The sequence below is a fragment of the Arvicola amphibius genome, chromosome 9 (assembly GCF_903992535.2).
Source record: "Arvicola amphibius chromosome 9, mArvAmp1.2, whole genome shotgun sequence".
NCBI classification, from domain to species: Eukaryota; Metazoa; Chordata; class Mammalia; order Rodentia; family Cricetidae; genus Arvicola; species Arvicola amphibius.
In genome coordinates this window covers 24,388,039-24,410,099 of record NC_052055.2, presented here as the reverse complement: position 1 = coordinate 24,410,099, position 22,061 = coordinate 24,388,039, and the positions used below count along the sequence as shown (strand labels likewise).

The 22,061-nt window shown below is 46.7% G+C and overlaps 1 protein-coding gene across 4 annotated transcripts in view; it reads left to right on the top strand.

Moving 5' to 3' along the window:
- The window catches only part of Cyrib (CYFIP related Rac1 interactor B), an 86,796-nt gene that overhangs the window by 5,767 nt on the left and 58,968 nt on the right, over positions 1-22,061 (top strand). For 3 of the 4 annotated variants that reach the window (XM_038342035.2, XM_038342039.2, XM_042055665.1), the window contains exon 1: positions 21,706-21,957. The exons of the other annotated variant lie outside the window; for it this stretch is intronic. The gene's annotated coding sequence lies outside the window, so the exon portion shown is untranslated. Of the gene's footprint in view, positions 1-21,705; positions 21,958-22,061 lie in introns of those variants that run through there. 4 annotated transcript variants of the gene reach the window in all.

Sequence of the window (22,061 nt, the reverse complement as noted above, 5' to 3'; positions counted from 1 at the left end):
TAGATGACACCCGACTGCCTGTCCTTCCATAGGCGTTGGAAGTTTGAAAATTATTATTGTTTATAGACAGTCGTATTTTATCCCAGGCTAATTTATAACTTAGCTTTCTATCCCAGAACAGCCTAGAACTTGTGTTCCTCCTCCCTCAGACAGACGAGTCGTGGGATTATGAGAGTTGTGGGCCATGTTTGGTCACATACTGCTTTTTGATGAAGAATCAGTTGTGGTTGAAAGACGACTTAGGGCTAGGTGTGGAGGCGAATGCTGGTGATCCCAGTGCTTGGAGAGCGGGCCGAGTGAAAGACCAGACTGGGCTGTAGAAAGGAATCCCACCACGGGGCAAAAGGAAACTGCGTGGGGAGCCCTGCACATGAGAGCCCTTCCCATTTTTAGAGGGACTTAGTCTCCAATGGGAAGCCGGGGCTAAGTGCTAACTAGGCCCTGTGCTATCTGATCTAGTTCATTCACATGCCATTGTAGATTTCCCCATTGACTCTGCCTAGAGTCTGAAGCGATCCAGTAAATACATGATAAATATCTGTGAATCTCATTTCCAAGGTGTGTGTGCGTGTGTGTGTGTGCGCGCGTGCGCGCGCGCGTGCGTGGCACACACAGAGAGACAGAGACAGAGACTTGTGTCAAGTCCTGGCATGCAATAGAGGGAGTTTGGTGGTGTTAGATAGATGGGTTTTATAAACAACTTTACGCAGTCACCGCTTAGTCATCCCAGGGATTCAGAAGGACCCCCATGCTGCTTCCCTGCCATCTGCCATTAATCCCTGGCAGCCTCCTGCCCCAACCCCCATCCCCTGGGTTACATGGAGGGATTCTGTCAGTAATAATTGTCTCAACTTAAAGCCTGTTTGTTCTGGAAAGTCAGAACTCTTGTTTCTGGAACAAATGAATCCCTGATGTGTTGAGCAAGCGACGAAGGTGAGAATTTGTCCCCCTGTGTCATCTGTTTTTAGACCTATTGATCTGCCCACTGCCTGTACATGATGTATCATCAAAGGCCCCAAAAACACTGGCTTCTGTTCACTGACGAAGAACATTTATGGCCTTTCTTAGCAAAATAGATGTTCCCAGAGGAGCTTTCATTGTTGTTGTTGTTGGCCGCGGTTGGCCACATGTCGAACTCCTGAGCGGTTTTATAGGACCAGAGGTTTCTCCCCTTGACACTCCCTTGGTACAGTTTGGAAATCAGTTCCCTAAGTGGGTTATCCATCTTGAAAGGTTTTATGACACTGCCTGTGTCATAAATAGGTTAGGATATGGGAAAGGCAACCAGTTTAGAGTCAGGAGATGGTGGTGGCAACTTCAGCTTACAGAGGACATGGCACGAACCCAACCTTGGTATCAAGATTATCACATCCTCCGCCACATGTTCCCAAGTGATGGTTATTTGGCCATGCCATCTTTCATAGCTCTCAAGGCAGTGTTTTGGGGGCTCATTGAAAGTTCCATTAAGCGCTTGGCATATCGTTGCCCAGTCTGCAAGCTGGGACTTGGGGGTTTTGGTTTACTGGAAGATGGATGCAAGTCAGCAGTGTTACCTGACTCCCTCAGACAGTTATTGTGTCTTCATTGCCTGCGTGGAGATGGGAAGCAGGTTTAAGTCCTGTTGCCCTGGGAGACCCTTTCCTGATGCCCCCTTTCAGGCTCATGTTGCACTGTGTGGAATTTAATTCGGCTGTTACCCTATTGGCTTTCCGTAGCTATAGGAAAGGGAACATGGCTGTCTCCGTGCCAGACTGTGAGCCTGGAAAGGTGGCATGGGTCCCCTTGCTTCATGTACTCACAGAAGTTCAGATCCCTCTTGTCAGGGTTCTTCCCATTTCCAAACTGCTCCAGCTTGAGCTGGCTTGAAAAGTTTAAAGATAGAATTTGAGGCATAAAATCCAAAGCTTAAAATCTTGTCAATCTAGACAGTTTTCCATCTCTTGATGAGATACGTTTCCTTTCCACATTGTGGCATCAGATAGCAGTTAGCAGTTCTGGTAGGTTTAGCAAGGTCACCTTCCTAATAACCCAGCAGAAAGACTCAGCATTGATCCTACTGTCTGAGGATAACACACACATCCCCCAAACAGTCTGTGTTGCCAAGTTTTCTCAGTACTCTGGCCATTCTAGGCCAAATGTCTGCCCCTAGGAGAAGTTAGGCTGGGGTCTGTCTGTCCATTTGGGCACAGGGACAGAGAACGAGTCCAGGTGCTCATTCCCTAAAGCAGTCTGGAAACTGTTTCTTAATGATGGATAGGCAAGAGCAAAGGATGCTACATTGTGATAGGTTTCTGGTTAGTGTTTTCTTGATGAGTGAATGAACGGAGGAATGAGCAGAGGTGTGAGAGGGCGGGGAGCTGGTTGGACAGTATTTGCCGTGGGTTTAGCAGATGGAGCTTTGCAAAGAAAGAGGATAGAGCCTTGAAATCCAGCCATTAGATTAGCTGAAATATTTAACAAGAAACATGAGAAAGACAGACATGTGATAGCTGTGTCTCGGTGTCTGAAGGACATCGACAGGGCGGGGGCTGTGGTTGGGTCCCTACTCTGTATCTTGGGTGCTGGGATAGACTCTTAATTTTTGTTAGAAAATCAGTTTGTGTTGACTATAGAAAAATTCCCAAACGGGCCAGCCTGATGTCTCCGAGGCAAAGGTACTTGGTTCCAAGCCAAATGACATGCGTTCTGCCCACAGGTAGAAGGAGAGAACCAACTTGTTCTCTGGCCTCCTCATTCAACCCCCCCCATACCCTGAAAGTCTTACTAACTTTACTATCTAGGACTAATTGTAATTAATATTTTGATATGTCTTTCACCCTTTTCTTTCCCTCTAGTTCTGTTGCGTCTGGAAACTTCTGTGTTTGCATGCTTGTTCATTTTGAGAGTGAGTTTGGTTGCGTAGCCTTTGAATTCTCCGCATTCCTCCTGTCTTGGCCTTCTGAGTACTGGAATTAAAGCATACCTAGGCCTTAATTTCATTTTGATAATTTGTGTTTGTCAGGAAACGAAACTGTCTTCGAGAACTTCAGAGGCGTGGGCATTGATGGGATCAGAGTTCTGTCTTCTGCCAGGCATGGCTGCTGTCTGCCTGGCAGGCTGCACTCTATACGTCAGGGTTTTCTTAAGATCCCCCTTAGAATGTTGGTTTCATTGCCTTCTGCATGTCCACTCATTTGGGTACCTAATCAAGTGCCCAAGGAATTATTTTGGGGTCCCAGTGACTGAGACAAGCCCATGCTTCCCTGGAGTTTCAGTTTAGGTGAGTTCCACATGCTTTCTGGGTGTCAGTCAACCCCCTGGGAGCATGTGATCTGGACAGCCACACTAATGTGCGGCCTCTGCTCTGCAGGCAGAGAGCATAGCTGATAGCTGGGTGACTTTGTGTAATGTATATACTCATGTGGGTGCTGCTTCTAACATAAATGTTTTTGTGTGTGTGTGTATGTGTGTGTGTGAGAGAGAGAGAGAGAGAGAGACAGAGACAGAGACAGAGAGACAGAGAGAGAGCATGTGCGTGCATGTGTGCGTGTATATGTGTATATGGTGGGATGGGAGGCTCGAGGCATGCCTTCTCTCTTCTCAGTTTTTTGGGACTATCTGTGCAGCCTATCATTGGGCCCTATGATAACCTTGGTTTCTGAACCCCAGAGCAGAACCCATAGTATGCAACAAGGCCGATGGCACAAAAGAAGGGAAATTACATACCGTGTGAGTATGGCTCTCCTGGTCCTTGTCATGGCTTCTTTAACCCCGGGGAGACAAGTATAATTACCCCATTGTGCAGAACAGAGCAGGGGGCTGGGACTTGGCTGTGCCTATGATTTGATCTCAGGCCCAGATGCTGCTCCACACCTGGGGATTCCTTTTTATGCACCAGCTAGAACCTGGGGCTTTAAATGCTCCGATGCCTCTGAAACTCCAGCTTACTTGACAGTTTCATTCCCTTCATTTATCTGGAAAAAAATAATTGTTTGAGGGCGTACGTATAGAGAAGCTATAAAGTTCTAAGATCCAGGGTAACCTGGACCTATGTGTGTCCTGAGAGAACCTGAGTGCAAGCATCGGGAATGTGCTTACATCCCTGCTTCATCCGTGTGTAGCGGATAAGTCAGGATAGAGCCACAAGCTCCAGAGCTCCCCGTTCCTGTGGGGTAGCTGGCAGAAGCAGTTAAGTGATTGACGCATGCAGAAAATAGGATGGGTTTCACGCACACTCTAATCCAGACCCTGGCTTTGTTTCTTGGTGATCTCTGGGCTCTGCACTTCCGGCTCCTGGCTTTGTCTGTTCTCAGGTTCCCATTCTTCACAATAGCTTAGAGAAGAGAGCTGCCATCTCTCTGTGGAGTCCTTGAACAACATTTCCTCCCTTCTCTCTGGTTGGATCCTCTCAGGACCTGCGTGCATTTCAGACCAATCATGGCAGCAGAGGGGATAGCAGTGTCTTGGACCATTCAGGACCCTCCTGAGGAACTGCAGACAGGTCTGCCTGCATGGCTCCTGATGCGGGAGGAGTGGAAGAGATGCTACCAGGAGGCAGTGACCATCTCCAAGTGACCTCTAGGCAAGGATGGAAAGACAAAGATGTGTCAGGGCGGTGGTCACTCTTCTCATAACAAATTCACCTTAGAACAAATGGAGACTGATAGTTTTTTGAACGCTCAATATTTTACACATTTCCATAGTGGCTTCTCATCATATGCCTGTCATGGGTAATTATTTCCATTTCATAGATGAGGAAACCACTGTAGGGAGGTTAGGTTTCTGCTAGTGGTCAGGCCATAGGAAGCCAACCATATGTGTCTGGGCTTGTGGATCCCACTCTGTTTCCCTTTTGGGATAGTTTGTAGAGAAAATAGATTCTTAATAGAGGTCCTAAAAGGGGGTTTCTGATGATTCTTCACAATAAGCAGGGCCTTGGGAGTAGTTACGGCTTTTCATTTCCAGCTTTTATTAGGAGAAGCCTGCCTGCCTTTTTCCGCTAGGCAACAATGTGGGAGGATGTCTCTTTTCCCTGGGCTCAGGGAAGTAACAGATAATTGAATGAGCCCCGGAGTAAAGCAGAACCATTGTTGACTCTCAGTGCCTCAGAAGACATGGTCGCTTCAAATACTTTTACAAAAATGAGTTTTCTCTTCTTTTAACTTTCTGCCTGAGGCTGCCATTTGTTTTTTTGTTTTGTTTTGTTTTGTTTTTTTTAAGCAATAGAGTAACCATTATGTAATCTATACAATGCCTCCTTCCCTTAGGCCCAAGTTAACTGTGCCTCCAACAATGCAGAATGTCTTTTCATGTTGGCAAAGAGTTTACATAAAGCCTAGTGGGAGTCCTAAATTAAACTGCCAAAGCAATGGCAAACAAGCTGGGCTTTCTGGTTTTCTCCAGACACTGCAGAGACAACGTCCCGCAGGGTGGGAGGGTGGGACGCGAGGTGGCGACGTGGCTGAGATAATTTCGTGCTGGTGTAGGGTGTGCTGCTGTGCCCTGGGCCTGGCAGGTGGCCCCCGAACATAGTGCCCAGGTGAGAGGGCACCTGCTTGGTCATAAGCCCCCTCCCCTCTCTTCCACTCTGCTAAACACATTTGCCCCAAGAGAAATGAAATAAAAAAGGGGAGATCCAAATGCTAGCTGGTGTCTGACTGACAAACGAGGTTTTTCAAGGGCCCTAGTTCGGTTTCTCTTGCTGTGGTAAACACTGTGACCTAAAGCAAGCTGGGGGAGGAGAGGTTTATTTGGCTTCCAGATTGCATCCCAGTCTGTCCATCATCTGGGAAACCAAGGCAGGAACTGCAGTGCAGTAGAGACTGTGGGAGTCTTGCTTACCGGCTCACTTTCCCTGGCTTGTACCTTCCTTATACTGCCCAGACCCACCTGCTCAGGGATGGGATGGTTGTTAGTGGACTGGGCCTTCCTGCATTGACTAACAATTAAGGGGGTGCCTCATAGGCATGCCCATAGGCCGGTGATTCTCAATGTTCGTTAGTGCTGAGGGTCTTTAGTACAGTCCCTCGTGTTGTGCTGACCTCCAACCATAAAATTATTTTCGTTGCTCTTCATAGCTGTAATTTTGCTGCTCTTAGGAATCGCAGTGTAAATATCTGATATGCAGGATATCTGATATGCCACCTCTGTGAAAGGGTCATTTGATCTCCAAAGGGGTTGTGACCCACAGATTGAAAACTACTTCTATAGACCAGTCCGAACGGAGCAAGTTCTCAGCTGGGATTCCTTCTTCTCGGAGAAGGTGTGTCTAAGTTTGTGCTAAGTTACAAAGACAACAGCAGTAACTTAGGTGCTCTCTTTTTTTGTGAGTCTTGTGTCTGTTTGCCCACTTCCCAGTTCATTACTAAATGGTGCTTTACTCATCCAGATTTCCCTTAAGTTCTCTGCTTACTGTTCTGGGTCACAGACAAAGAAAAGTTCAAAGCTCAGCTTCTATTCCTAACAAATAGCCTTCGGTGGACTTACTCTCCCCGATTTACTCCCGTCCATTCCCATCCGTATAATTTTGGGATTCTGATTATGCTGGACAGTGGTTCAGTTGAGCCTGGAAAGGCGTGAAGTAAAGTAGGATATGAAAAATGCTTGTGGATAAAAGGCTTAGGCTTAAATGTCAGATAAAAACGGGTCGTTGCAGCTTGTTGTGATCCTAGAGGATGGCTTTGATGGCTGTCATTAGGTGTGAAATTGAGAGTGCCTTACTACAGCACAACCTGGCTTTATTCAGATACACCAGTGGTTATAGCCTCTGTATATATAGAGAACGGGATTGATGGCACATGGGAGGGGCCATCTTGCATGTGCGTGTACATGCTAATAAATATGTACGTGGATATAAATCTTGCTGCCTCTGTGACCATGGTTTCCAGATTTGTCTGCAGAGTAAAATTACCTATAGGGCTTTTAAAATTCAAAGTCATAGACAACATACTAGCAGATTTAATTTATAGACTCTGGGAATGGAATCGATGTAAACGTGTGTGTGTGTGTGTGTGTGTGTGTGTGTGTGTGTGTGTACATGTGTGTGTGCATCTGTGGAGCTCAACCTTGGGTGCTATTCCTCTTCCGATGCTATCTTTCTTGATCCTCTTTGGTACAGTCTCTCACCTGGCGTGGAGCTTGCCAGTGAAGCTAGGCTGGCAGGTTGAGCCACCTCTCTTTATTGCTGAGATGACAAGGGCACATACACCACACCAGACTTCCTTTGTAATGTTGGTGCTGAGGATCGAACTCTGGTACTCGTGTTTGTACGGCAACACTTTGACTGACCGAGCCATTTCCTGTGCCACAGTCAGCAGTTTTATCAGCTCTTCAGGTGATTCCGATTCCCATTGCCAGCCCGTTCTGCACCAGTATCGTGTGACAGCTGTAGCGTGATCATGGTCTGGAGAGGAATGGAACTGTGGTGGGGACAACGGTAATGGCCACTGGCATTTACTGGCTGGCGTATCTGGACCAGGCCATCTACTGATACAGATGTTCCCACAGGTCCTCCCTGCGCCATCTGGGAGGCTGGAGAAGAACGGGAAAGGCTGTAGCCTCAGACTGGTCTCCCTAGACTTTGCTGACTCAGATTGGCAGGTAAAGACCAGAAAGAGGAGGCCACGAAGCTTATCTCGCTCGCCCCTGAGAGACCACTGTGGTTGTCTTTCGTCTGAGATTGAGGTTTCTCTGGTTGTTGTTACCACAGTCTACCCTGTCCACATCCTCGTGGATACAGCCGTCCTTTTCATAACCACAGTGGATCCAGGAGTCAATATTCAAAACCGTATTTTGCGAAGTTGTACATTAAGGGAGAGTTTATCTTGACTTGTGGTTTGGAAGGAGAAAAAAAAAAAAAGAGTACAGTAAACCAGGCTATTAATCTTGGCTTGGTTGATTCTTCCATGAAAAACCACTGTATGTGTCTCAAGAAACTGGATTAAACTGATTACAAAACATTGTCTTGTGTTTTTGCAGCACATTTCTCAGTGCGTGGTGCTCTGCAAACCTTATAACATTGTGAGCGTATTTGATACCTCCCAGGAGGATGGGAGGCATAAATAAGGCTGTGGATTACCATAAAATAAAAAAAGAGGAGCCAGGCATACCGAATGTGTGTAGAGATTTCTGGCTGGCGCTTTGGTGTAAGACTTCTGCTGGGAGGTGGGGGATGCTAGGGAAGGTATTCTTGGGAGAGTGGAAGGACTGGGTGAAGGCATAGTGGCAGAGAATGCCATCGACAGGAGCGCTACGGTCAGCTTAGAAGTTCAGCAGCAATGAATGGCACCATCCCGCTATCTTGAGAGACTGGACGTGTGCATCAAATGGGCATTTCTACTTGTGTTTTTCGTCGTGCCACAAATACGTCTCCTGACCTTTTTTTTTTTTTTTAAATTTATTTCAGTGTTGGAAGACATTTGGGTGATGAAGGGCTAGATAAGTATAACTTTATTGACGACCCCCATCTGCCCTGAAAATCGTACCAAAGTTTGCACATTGCTTATTGGGAGCAATTATTTAAAAAGAGAGAGATAGAGGATTCTTGTCCATGTCTCAGGGAGTCAGGCTGACCTTTGAAGATGGACTCAGTTGTTCGCTGGCAGTGTAGACATAAACCTCTGTGAGCTTCATGGCCTACATCCCAGGTCTGGTGGGGTGCATGGTTTTAATTGTGCTCCCATATCCAGCTGTGGACTGGTAGACCCTTGACACCCTGGGTCCTCCATTTTTTTTTAATGTAAAATATTAGACTGAAGATGACTTGCAAAGTTCTTTCCTTCTAAAATTAGGCGGTTCATTGGAAACTCTGCAGGCTGCCGTGGTTCGTTTTGTCTGCTTGATACATTGTTAATCCCTGATGAAGTTTGTGTGAAGGCTTGTCTGGATTGTTTAGATCAAATTGACTTGTGGGCATGTGTATAGGTGATTATCTTGACTCCATTGGTTGAAGAGGGAAGACCCACCCACTGTGAGTGGCTCCATTCTCTAGGCAGGAGATCCTGGGCCCTGTAAGAGCCGAGAGAGCCTGCATTACTTCATTGCTATCATGTGACCATTCCAAGTTCCTGGGACCTTGATTTCCTTTCTTGATGGACAGTAACCTGGACCTGTGAGCTAAGATAAACCCTTTGACCCCTAAGTTGGTTTTGTCAGTGCGTTTTATTGCAGCAACCAGAAAGGAAGCTGAGACAAGGCACATACAAAAGGAGTGACCTGTTACATGGAAATGCTAAGTACTGAAATGGATACAAAAGCCCTTTTCTCTAAATTCATGGCTGAGGCAAGCCTTGGACTTTGCCTCCTGAGGGGTTAAAAGCTAAGTTCATTCACACATTTCGCTCACGTATGACTTATCCTGTTGTTCTGTTTAAAGCTCTGAGTTTCAAATATTAGTGTCTATAGCTAGTGACTTAATCATTTAGGCACCTTGTGAGTGCTGCTCAATTCACTCCTCTGTGCTGCTTAAATAACTCTTAGTTGCAGATGCTATTCCAGCACTGGAATAGTCAGTACTATTGGCCGTGGATGCTCCGACAAGCTGGCTGCGGCTGTGTACCAGGGCCATGCTCTGTGTCAGGTTTTTTACCAGGCGCAGTGCTGGCTCAGGAGTACAGGGTTAGCAAAATGGCTTGGCCTTTGTGTGTGGGAAGCCCCCGGTGTTCCGGAAGCCATACCATCACAGTGGCCAAATGCTATCAACAAGAACCACAAACTGCTAAGAGGACTCACAGTAGGGGGTCTGACCTGGTTTGCTCAGTGTGGTAAATTGCTGGACATGGCGAAGAGCCCAGTCAAGCAGGTGGGGACTGGAGACGCTGAAGGCGGCCTGTAGTCCCACGTGTAAGGGGACACTAGAGGAAGCATCAAGACGCAGCATGTGGATAGCATGAGGGTTCCTATAATTTGAGGAATCTCAGGACAGGGACTTCCTGCCTCATCTACTTGCCTTTCCTCCCCTGACTTCTTGAAGCTGAAGGAACATTTTCTACTTTGTAAGTTTACAGGATGTATCATCTATATCAGTGGTTCTCAGCCTTCCTAATGCTATGACCCTTCAGTGCAGTTTCTCGGGTTGTTGTAATGACCCCCAATGGTAAAATTATTTTCATTGCTGCTTCTTAGCTGTAACGTTGCTACTGTTATGAATCATAATGTAAATATCTGATAATGCAGAATATCTGCTATTTGAAGGGGTTGTTTAATTCCCTCAAAGGGGTTTCCCCTCCCACAGGTTGAGTGAGAATCACTGATCTGTGTAATTTGTCAGTTGCAAGACTTTGTCCTGAAGTCAAAGAGTGTGTTACATGAAGGCCATTTCATGTAACACTGGGTGTGTCCCCTAGCGGTGTGTGACGCAGGCTGGACTGTGTCGGCTACATGTCTAATGGAATATCTGCGGCACACCAGTGAGCTTCTGTCTGGGGGACTCAAGTCAATGTCACCTACAGCAGTCGTTCACAAAGCATGTAGGGACTCAGACAGTAGCATAGGACAGCCCCAAGTGCCTGTTTGTGCATAGATTCACTGAAGCCTCTGTTGATCAAGGCAATTAAGGGGGGGAGTTGTGTGCACCTGGGAATAATTTCATAGCTATTAGCTTGTAATTAAAACTTCCAGGTAAATTGACTTTTCTTCATTGGTGTCATATTACCTACTTTTCTTTCTTCCCCTGTGATCGTGTTTCCATTAATAGATTACCAGCCACCGCATTGCGCTGACTCTCTTCCATGCCTATGCCTCCTTCCAGGTCTTTTCCTTATCCCTTGGCCACATCTGCATTTGTCCCGCCTGAAGCCTTCCCATTTTAGTCGCCATCCTTTTGAACAACAGATCTTTGAAGACATTAAAATACTCATCTCTACTCCCACCCTGTTAACAACTAACTTTAACATCCCTATCCTTCTACTTTTTCTTACAGGGATACATAATCATGTAATGTATATATATATATATATATATATATATATATCCTTATATAGATATTTTGTACTTTAATCTTTTAACATAATAGTCATATTTTTATTTGTTTTTGTTTTGAGGCGGGATCTCATGTAGTTCAGTTGGATGTGAACTCAGTATATACTAGCTTGAACTTCTGATTGTCCTGCCTCTGCCTCCCTAGTGCTAGGAGTAGACAAGCTTGTCCCACCATGTCCAGTTTATGTGGAACTGGGGATTGAAACCAAGGCTTCATGCATGCTAAACAAGTATTTTAGCAAAGGAGTTATTTTCCCAGCTCCCAATAACCATAAAACTTAAAAAAAAAACATTTTGAAAGATTTTTAAAAAATAACTGATGTGTGTGTGAATGTTTTGACTGTATGTATATATACCATATATGTGCCATAGAGATGAGAAGAAAGTGTCGGATCCTGTCCTAGGGTTTCTATTGCTGTGAAGAGACACCATGACCATGGCAACTCTTAAGGAAAACATTTGATTGGGGCTGGCTTACAGTTTCAGAGGTTCAGTCCATTATCATCATGGCAAGACTTGGTAGCATGCTGGCAGACGTGGTGCTGGAGAAGGAACTGAGAGTTCTACATCTTGATCCACAGGCAAAGCAGAAGGAGAGACTGCCACATTGTGCATGACTTGAACATATATGAGATCTCAAAGCCTGAATTTACGGTGACACACTTCCTCCAACAAGGCCACACATCCTAATAGTACCATTCCCTGTGGGCCAAGCCATCAAGCACATGAGTCTTTGGGGCCTGTTGACTGAGGTTTTCTGTCCTGCGTGGTCCTATAGCTGTTAAGTCCCAAAGAATCACACAGAGGTCGACATTAGTTATAAACTGATTGGTCCATTAGCTCAGGCTTCTTATTTACTGATTCTTATAACTTACATTAGCCCATGATTCTTGTCTGAGTTAGCCATGTGGCTCAGTACCTTTTTCAGTGAGGCAGTCACATCTTGCTTCCTCTGTGGCTGGGTCGTGACTGCCGACTGCAGAATCCTCTTCCCAGAATTCTCCTGTACTCATTGCCCTACCTCTACTTCCTGCATGGTCCGCTCTGCCTGTACTTCCTGCCTGGCTATCAGTCAATCAGCATTTTATTAAACAAGTACAAGAAACAAATGTTTACAGGGTAAAACCATTGTCTCACAGCAACCCCCCCCCCCATTTTTTAAAGAACAAGAACTCTGAATCTAATATCCTTTGTTTAGCTTTTTTCCTAATCATTATCCATAACAACTTGTAACCAATGTTCTAAACAAAGGAAAATATCCATAGTTCATTTTGGGGAATGTGGTCATAGTTTTCCAGATTACTTCCTGTTGAATTGGGACACTGATAATCTTATGGGGACCTAAAGAAAATTTAGAATTATGATCAAGTTGTGACTGTGAGGCTTGATCATCTCAGCCAGCAGTCTTGAGGCAGCTCTGGATGTAGAACTCAAATATCTGGGCCATCCACTGTTATTGGACATTTCCCAGGGGTGGGGGTTGTCTTCCTTGATATAACCTTATTTTTCTTAGCCCAGAATAAATCCATAGCCTCTCATTTTCCGTGAAAACAAAAGCAAAACCTCTTCTCCAAAGTACCATATCTTTTGATTTCAATTTTGAAGTCATGGCATTTACAAAATATTTATGTTTTATTAATCCAGCAGCATTTATATTTAAATATCTTTTAGCAGCTGTTGCTCCTTCCTCAGCTGTCAAGCAATTCAAAGACAACGTAATATACAGTATCCAGACTCTCTGTGTATTTTCCATCTTTATGTGGCTTTACTTAAATTTTTTTTTTAATTTTTACTTTGAAATTTTGGCTTTTTGAGACAGGGTTTCTCTGTGTATCTTTGACTGTTCTGAAACTCCCTCTGCAGACCAGGCTGTCCTTGAACTCACAGAGATCACCTGCCTCCCAAGTGCTGGGATTAAAGGTGTGAGCCACCACGCCTTGAGCTCACAGAGATCTGTCTGCCTCTGCCTCCTTCAGTGAATCCTACCAGCCTGCACCACCACAACTGGATACTCTTTTTTTCTTTTAAGGACTTTATTCGTTTTTTTTTTTTCTTTCCAAGCCTACATATATTTTAAACACACCGTCAACCATTTAGAGATTTTCTTCATCTGAATCTACCTTCACTGTATATCTCTCTTTTTCTGACCATGTGAGTCTCTAATTTGCTAAGCAATATGGCTAGGATTAAAGCCGCGGCTTTGACGACTGGATCCAGCCCCTTCCTTAGCTTCCTGAGAGTCTAGCCTCATGGCAGAGGTACTGGCCGGAGCCATGTTTATTGCCACAACTCTATGGCGTTTCAAGGTCCGTGCTGCCACCATTCAAACCACCACAGATCCCTTGGAAGTGGAGTTATGGACAGTTGAAATCCTCCATGTGGGTGATGAGAACGGAACCTGCGTTCTCTGCCAGAGCCCTTAACCACTGAGCCATCTTTCCAGCCCCAATATTGAGAAATTTTAAATCAGCAAATGCAGTCCTACTATGTGTTAGGCATTGTTTTAGGGACTGGGAACAAGCCAGACTAGGTCTAGTTCGTGGAGAGAGACAGCAAATACTCTATCTGCTGTGTGAGGTAGTAGCAACACGGGGGAAAGACAGTATGTCTGAAGAAGAATTGCAAAGTATTTTCTCCCGTTCCTGTGTTCTTAGTAACCGTTTGTGATCTTTGCTGTCGGTGCACTGTAGTGTGTTTGGAATGTCCGGGCTATGAATGTACAGGGAGCGTGTGAGTCACTGAGGACAAACCCTTTATTCAGAGATGAGCAAACATTCAGAGAAAAGAAATGGCTTGCTCAAGACCTGGTAGTGAAGACGGTTTTCATTCATGCTAAAGCTTCTTTTAGAACCCTGGTGTGCTGTTTGCCTACTGCCGGAAGTTTATTTTTATCAGCTGGATCTTATTGTAAATAATGCTGCAGTGGGCGACTTCATACAGATGCCACCTGAGTGAAAAGAACGAGTTCACAAATAATGAGAAGACTAGGAAAGGGTGTTATTTATTGAGTTCTTAGCTTTGCCAGGTACTGTACTACATTTCTGGCAGCCCGTATCTGCCCATTCCTCTCTTTTCAGGTGAGAAAAACAAGGGCTCTGCACGCAGGTCTGCCGGAGCCCAGGCTGAGTCACAGCCTACGTGCATGCGTCATCAACAACCTTCCAAGTCTGAGCGTGAAGATAGCAATGTCAGAACCCATCGGTATGAGCTACTTTTCTCATGCTCTAACAAAATACCTGACTAAGAAGGGCGGGTTTATTTTGACCCACAGATTGAGGGCACAGGGCATCACGGTGAGGAGGTCGCGGCTGCAGGAGGTCGTTAGCCGTATTGCAGCCACAGTCAGGGAGCAGAGATGAGCGCTGAAGCTCAGTGTGCGGTTTCTCCTTTTTATTCAGTATGAGACCCTGGTCCATGAGATGGTACCACCTCCTTAGAGAAAGGGGATACCATCATAGACATACCCCAAAGTGTGTTTCTACAGTGATTCTAAACCCCTTCAGGCTGAGAGTGAAGATGAACCATTACATTCCTTTAAGATCTTGCCAGACATTTAAGCTCTGGTAAGTTTTAAGTGTATGTAATTGCTGTTCTTTTTACAAAAGCTAAAGACAGTTTGAATCCTGACACTTTTATTTGTTCCTGTTATTTTGTCCAGTCATCAGAATAGCATGGTGATTATTGTTAGGGTGAAGGTTAGGGTTTGAAATGGAGTGGGACACTGGAGGATTTAATTAATCTAGATAAAAAAAGATGAAAGGGGAAGGTGGCGAGCATTGTCTGGGCTAGCAGCTGTTGTGGCCTGGGGTAGCATGCCACCCCTGCTTCTCGGTGGTTCTATGACCTTCCTGAAGATACTTGAACCCTCTGTCCCTCAGTTTCTTCATCTGAAGAGAAGCAGAAGTAAAAACTCTCACGGTGGTGCGGGGAGGCTTGGATGCTAAGTGAGTGTCAGTCTTTCTGTTTAAGGCAGCAGAATCTAGTGGCAATGGTTGGTCCTTCTGTCACTGTATGTCAAACCAGACTATTTTCCTCTTTTTTGAAAGTGTGATGTTACTGAAAAAGGCATTAAAAATCTTTGAAAATGGAATTGATAAATAGGTAACTTTGTCTATAATTAGGGATTTTCTTTGTTTATAGGGAAAGCTATGCTTTATTTTTTTTACTGTGTGTGTGCCTGTGTGTGTGTGTGTGTGTGTGTGTGTGTTGGTGTTGTGGAGTGCATGTGGTAGTCAGAAGACAAGCTGCCAGGAGTTGGTTCTCTTTTTCCACCTTGTGGGTCTCAGGAATTGAACTTGGGTTGTCAGGCCTGGTACCCTTTCTCCACTGAGCCATCTCACCAGCCCAAAGCTGTTGTTTCTAACACAGAGGGTGTGCTGTAAAGGTGGGTGCATATGACAGCAGAGACTAGGGTTTGGGGTGACAGTGGCGTGAAGCTCCGAGATAAACAGCCCACCTGGACATTTTCCTTTCCCGTTGCTATGTTATCGTGCTATGCCAGATTTCATGTTGTCTTGTCCCTTCCTAAAGGTGACCACCCCAAGCCTGTGCCGTCTCTGCAGCTCCTGCACCAGCCCACCCGTCATGTGAAAAACTTTGCCTTGGGGCAGGCTTACAAGGAAAAGGGACAGTGTATACAGAAGATCTTCCCTTCTTTTTCCAATTAAAATCTTGGCACAAGAACATGCTTGTCATTCCTGTCGCCTGGCTCAGCAGCAGATTCCCAGGCTGAACTCTGAGGCATCGTCCCCGCTTCCTCCTGTTTTCAGCTTTTCCAGTTACAAACAGTTTGCTTCTTTGGGTGATGGGACCGCTAATAACTCCAGGTGGTGAATGGGCGGCAGGGAGCCCAGCTCTGTGGAAATACAGCACAGAAGCAATGCAAACACAGGGGGTGGGAGGAAGGCTGTCAGGAGGTAGGTGCTGTGATAAGGCCTTTTGCCTTCCTTGACATTGAAGGAAGCCCTGTTTAGCTTAGCTCAGACTCAGTTGGTTACCTAGTTGATATTGTGAGTATGTGGTGGAGTATTATATAGCCTCTAACAGTGACGTGAGTATGGTACCTTTATTGAGGAGGGGGAGCTGGGAGATGCCATGAGGTAGAGCGCAGCAGATCAGTATTCTGCTATGAACCATTCTTCCAAAAATATCCTATCTTTATATAGATACATAATAACATTTGGAAGGGTATCCACATGGTGTGGGTGGTTGGATCATGAGTGTTTATGTATTTTTCTTTTTGCTCATATGTATTTTCAGATTTTTGCTTCAGTCAACATATTACTCACATAGAATGGGAAAATAAAATTAAAAATGGGTATAGAGGGGCCACAGCATCTCAACGACTGCCCAGGCTCTCCTGTGAAGCATTCTGTGTATCTGTGGCGGGTCTCCTAGGAGTTGGGTAGGGTAGCGGGGATTGCAGTGCTCAGTATAGCCTCAGCCTGGCAGAGTCTACTTTTTTTTAAGTTAAGAAACATTAAGAATAAATAACAGTTTGTGAAAGTTAAGTGCTCTGAAGGTGAGTGAAGGACAGTGGGAGTTTGTCTTTAGGAAGGAGGATGGCAAGAGCCTTTGCAGCTGGCGTGAAGACAGCCGTGGGAAGAGAAAACGTTGGGGTTCTGAGATGTCACAGCTGATGCAGGACAGTGAGGTCCTTTCTCCTTGCTGCAGGTCACTAAAATGCCTGGAAAAAAGAGCCCTCCGACCGCTTTCCCTGTGAGAAATATGTTCCTTTGGAAATGTGACCTGAACTCATATACAGACCTTTTAACTTAGGGGGAGTTTGGCCATGAGGATGATTCTGTGGCTTCTGTGGATTGGTTAATGTTTCGGTTAAATAGCAGGAAGGTCTTGGGGTTGATTTGGGGGCTTTATCTTTGGTTCTTTTGAAATGACAGTTCTGCTGTCTTCTTTCAGTGTGTAGTGAGCTTCCAGCCCTATCCAAGGGGCTCCCAGCCCCTTCCTGCTCTCATCTTGTACGCATTGGCTCCTCATTCACGAGGGGACTGTGGAGTCTTAGTTGTTGGTTTGGAACCCCTGGTTGTGGAGGAGATGATTGGAAGGAGCCTCTGGCCTTGAAGATTCCCTGTTTTGCTCATCCCGGGAAGAGGAAAGGAGAAATTAGAGAGCAGGTTTTGAATTCTGGCCAGACTGCATTCAGTGTTGTGAGGTGGCCTTGGCTCTACTGTTAGCCAGCACTGTACAAGAGTGCAGTGTGGGAAGAATGAGCCCAGTCCCTGAATGTCAGGCAGAAGACTAGACGGAAAGGCAAGCAAAGCTGTTCTCTACGTACTTATACCTCTTGGGTGTGCACATGAGGCGAGGTTGGCAGGAGGCATTGAGAGTCCTCTGTAAGGCAACTAGGCGATGGAGGTCAAAGACCATAAACGTGTTCAGATTCTTTGACCTTCTATTTATAATCCAGAGAACTTATCTGGCTGCAGTAACAGCTATTTGGACAACTCTTTGGGGCCAGAAAGTGTTTTCCCATACAGTATTTAGGAGACCTCCATGCCATTCCGAGACGTAGGTAGATTCTTATCCCCATTGGCCAGGTAGGATGTGGGAGGTTGGGGAAATTGAACAGTGGCCCTAGTTCACTGGTACACTCAGGCTCTGGACTCTGGTGCATACTTCCTTGCCCTGATGGGTTTGCCTCGAAATGTAGGCTGCAGTGGCAGGCACCAAGAAGTTACCAGAAAGGAAGGGAAGTTAACTGTTAGACATTGTTGATTAACCGGAGCTGCAAGAGGTTTTGCTTGTGCAAGTCCTAGAGCAGGTATTGAACCTGACCAGGCCACACGATCCAGAGTTTTGAAGTAGCTTTGGTTCTGCTGTTACCTTGTGCTCTCCAAGAATGCATGTGGGGTGAAGGAATGAGTGAAAGAATGATTGAATGGGTCCGAATATTAATAGCAGCTTCTGTGGAGAATGAGCCATCAGGAGGCTCCGGAATGGTAGGTTTTTCTCAGAGCTCTGCAGCTTCTACGTGCAGTACCGTTGCACGGGCCTCTCCAGGGAGAGTTGTAGTTTGCTGGCCCTGAGGCTGCACTTTTCCAAAGACCCTTTGCCTACAGGCTCTTTCTACTGGCTTAGCCTGCCCTTGCAAAATGCCCATTGGTGAGCAGGTCTTGGGTCAGCTAGCTTCTTGGTTGTGGACCCATAGAGTCATGGAAGGAAACTGAGCTATTTCGGTGTGATGAAATATTGTACAGCTATTAAATGCTAAATGCGTCTGTGGTGAAACAGGAAAAGGGCTTGAGAAATAGTTACACTCATCTCAAGATAGCAGTGTGCGTTTACAATAGGTTGCAGGACAGGCGTGAAAACTGGGTAAAGGGAATTGGGGTCCGATTGTGTCACCAGCCAGTTAATGTTCTCAGCTGAGAACCTCAGGGCCAGTCCCCCACAGCTCCTGCTTCCTTATACCCCAATTTTAATCAGTCATAAACTCAGGAACATCCTGAGTACTTATCTTAATTTTAGTACTTCTTCTTTCCTTGGCCAGCGCAGTGATAAGCTCCAGGACCTTGAGATGCTAGCCAAGCGCCTTGCCACTAAGCTGCCGTCTAGCTCCAGGCTGTTATTATCATCAGACCCCTCCAGGTCCTCTCAGCTGGCCTCCTGGCCCTTTGGACACTGTGTTCCAAATGGTCTTGATAGGAAATAAATCCGATTCTGTTTCTCCCTTGGTTACAAATATCCTTTTGCCTGTCGCTGTGTTAAAATTTGAGGTGGCTTTGGTGTCTGATCATCTACCTTCTTACCCCTAGTGTCTCCCAGAGTTTTCTTCCTCCATCGTGGTTCCCTTGTTCTTGTCCTTTCCTCTAACCTCTAATCTTTTCCAGGCGAATCCCAAAGGTCCCGGCTTTGGCAAAACCTTCAGAACTGCTCCAAGCAGAGACGGCTCCTGTCTTCTTACAACATAACCATTCTCTGTTACAGTTACCAAGTTACAACCCTTGCTCTCTTACAGAGTCCCCAGAGACCTCAAAGCAGGGACCATGTGTCCTCTACCTCCGACCCTCCCATGATGCCTGGGATGTAATAGAGGGGATAGTACAGAGTTTATGTATCTTAACATTATAAAGATTTGTTAGATTTCGTGTGTGTGTGTGTGTGTGTGTGTGTGTGTGTGTGTACACCTCTACAAATTTATAGGTACTTGTAAAGGCCTGAGGGCATCAGATCTCCTAGAACTGGAATGGCAGGCAGTTATGAGTGGCTTGATGTGGATGAAGGAGACTGGAACCCCGGTCCTCTGTAAGAATAGTTAAATGTGGGCTGGAGAGATGGCTCAGAGGTTAAAAGCATTGCCTGCTCTTTCAAAGGTCCTGAGTTCAATTCCCAGCAACCACATGGTGGCTCACAACCATCTGTAATGGGGTCTGGTGCCCTCTTCTGGCCTGCAGGCATACACACAGACAGAATATTGTATACATAATAAATAAATATTAAAAAGAATAGTTAAATGTTCTTAACTGCTGAGTGTCTCTAGCTCTATCATCATCATCATCCTGCCTTAAAACTGATTTAATAATAAAAATCAAAGAAAACAGCACTTACAGCAGTGGGGTCTTCTGAAATTTGAGAAAGTAGACAGAGTGACACTTGCGTGGAGAAATAGATTGCGCTTGAATCCAGGATCTGTCACATGCCAAACCCCACATTCCTCCTTTACAGAGCGGACATGAAAACAGAACCATATGGGATGTCTATGCAAAGCAAAGGAGGAAACGCACGTCAAAGGCTGAGCACAGTGCTTGGTGCAGTGTAAGCAGTGTAAGGGTTCCAGACGTATGTCGGGCTGCAGTGACTACAGCATCGCTGACTGGTCATTCCTTTTGTGTAAACATCTTTTTGGTGTCCTTTTGCTTGCTTGTGTAATTTAAAACTTCTAAACCTTTGGCCTCCGCTGAAACGTGATCAGGGTCAGGCAGGACAATGGAGAAAGAACTAGGGAAGAATAAATTTAACTATTCGTGCTTCTCCACATGGGTAGTGTGGTAAAGCTTGCTTTGCTTCTCACCAAGTCCAGAAGTGGATCCTGGACCGATGACAGGGAAGCTGCCTCTGAGAGCATTCTGTGTTCTGTGCAGGACTTGTCCGATTTCATTATTACTCATCAGCCGACTCTTTGGGAGTGTAAGCGCCTCAGGCCCGTGTCCTATTTTGATCCCCAAAGGTAACGTTAAGGCTCGTGGATGAAGATTGCGGGGGGTATGAGACATCTTCTACTCAGTGTAAAATCTGAGCTTCCTCAGCCAAGAAGCTGATAATTGCAGTGCTGTGCTCCTCATGGATGGAGATGTTCCAGCTAAACTGGATATTCACGGGAGGGAGATCTCCCATGGGTAGTTGCTTGGTACGGGTGTCTATCTGAAGGACCAGTCAGATACAGGGTGTGTATTCACAGGCCAGTGAATGCCAGTGTGTGTCAGGTAAATGGACCAACCTCATTGGATGGTGAAGACAGTTCTGTATCTCGGTTTAATCAGAATTGATGAAAACCTGGTAGATGTGGGATGCTTTCCCTGACTGTATGCCACTTCGTCTCCCATGGCTGTCCTTACTGTATTGCATACCATCTTGTCAGGAGGCCGACAGACTGACCAAGACCATGGCCTCCCTACTGGATTAAGACACCAGATTGATTTAACTGGCTGTATTTATCAAGGCCAGTGGTTCTCAAGTGGTCCATGTTTGAGGAGTGGAGGGTGGGCTTTTGTCTAGGGTTTCGAGATACTGTCACTAAGTTTGTAAGTCGAAAATTATATGCATATTTGTATTTATATATACATCCACCTGGATAGAAAGTCCATGCTTTAATGTGATTTCTCAACAGGGCTCTTCACCCCAAAATGTCCAAAACCCTTTACTTCCATGTTAGTGCTGTGCTCAGCAAAAGGTAAGTAGTCCTAGGAGAGGTAACCATGTTAATTGGCTATACTTCAGTGCTAATGCAAAACTGGAGTTTTACCAGAGGATTCAAATCGGGCGAGCTAGTGAGTGAGACGTTTTTATGTGTGGATAAAGGAAGGGAACGTTTATCTTCCAAGAGTGGCAGTGGGATTAGAGAAGTAATTAGATCGCTTCACCCTACATCACATCCAGATTCTCAGCCCCACTCGACATTCTGCCGAGTCGACCCCAGAACAAGGGTCTGATTTATCTGAAAGTGCTGTGCGTGGCAAGCCGTGCTGTCAAGTGGAATCTCATTTCTGTTCCCAGACTGATCATTTAACACCTCCCAAGGGCGTCTCCGCGATAGCATCTCAGGCGATAACGGTGCTTCTCTCTAGGCCCTGGGGAGCCTGCTTAGCGCCAGAGCGAGTCTGGAAACCCGAGAGAGGCTCAGTACCTGGCCCGAGGGGAAAGGCTTGCTGCCAGGAGCCGAGCCTCTTCAGGTGCGGGATGCTGGAATGCAGCGGTTCCCCGGGTTTAGCCTAGAGCCTCAGTCTCTTTCCGAGGTTGTTGACCTGTGGTCGGTCACCGCCACTGTAAGACCCCAAACCACCCCGACGCTGCGTGCCGCGGAGGCGCTGCCTCTTTAAGGGAGGGCGTGGCCTCGTGTGGCGTGGCCGCGCCCCCTGGCTTTCCGCGCGGCGCGCGCCGGACCACCTGTCTCCGGCCGGGCCCCGCCCCTTTCCCGAGGGGTGGGGGAGGAGGGCGGAGAGGACTCCGGTCGAAGCTTTACCTTGCGCGGCGGCCGGGCGGCGCATGCGCACGTCCGGACAGGTCCGCGGAGCCCTCACTTCCTGGCACTCCCCCTCCCCCTTCGCCGTTACCCTGAACATCCGGGTCTCTTGCCCTCCCCGCTCCAAGCCGCCGTCGCCGCCGTCTCCTGGCTCTTCGCGACTCCGCCAGAGGGGCAGGTGCGGAGGGGCTCCCGGTCCGGCCGCCGCCGCCCGCCCCGGGCCCGGGGCTCCCCCTAGCGCCGTGAGGAGCCGCCGGCGGCTGAGAGGAGCGCGGCGGAGTGCCCGATCGATCTCGCGGCGGGTGAGTGACCGGACAGTCGTCGCCTCACGCCCCTTGCGCCGCGGAGGGCCGCGCGGCTGCCCTGCGCGCTCCCGGCCCGGCCTGGGCCCGGCCTCCGCCCATTC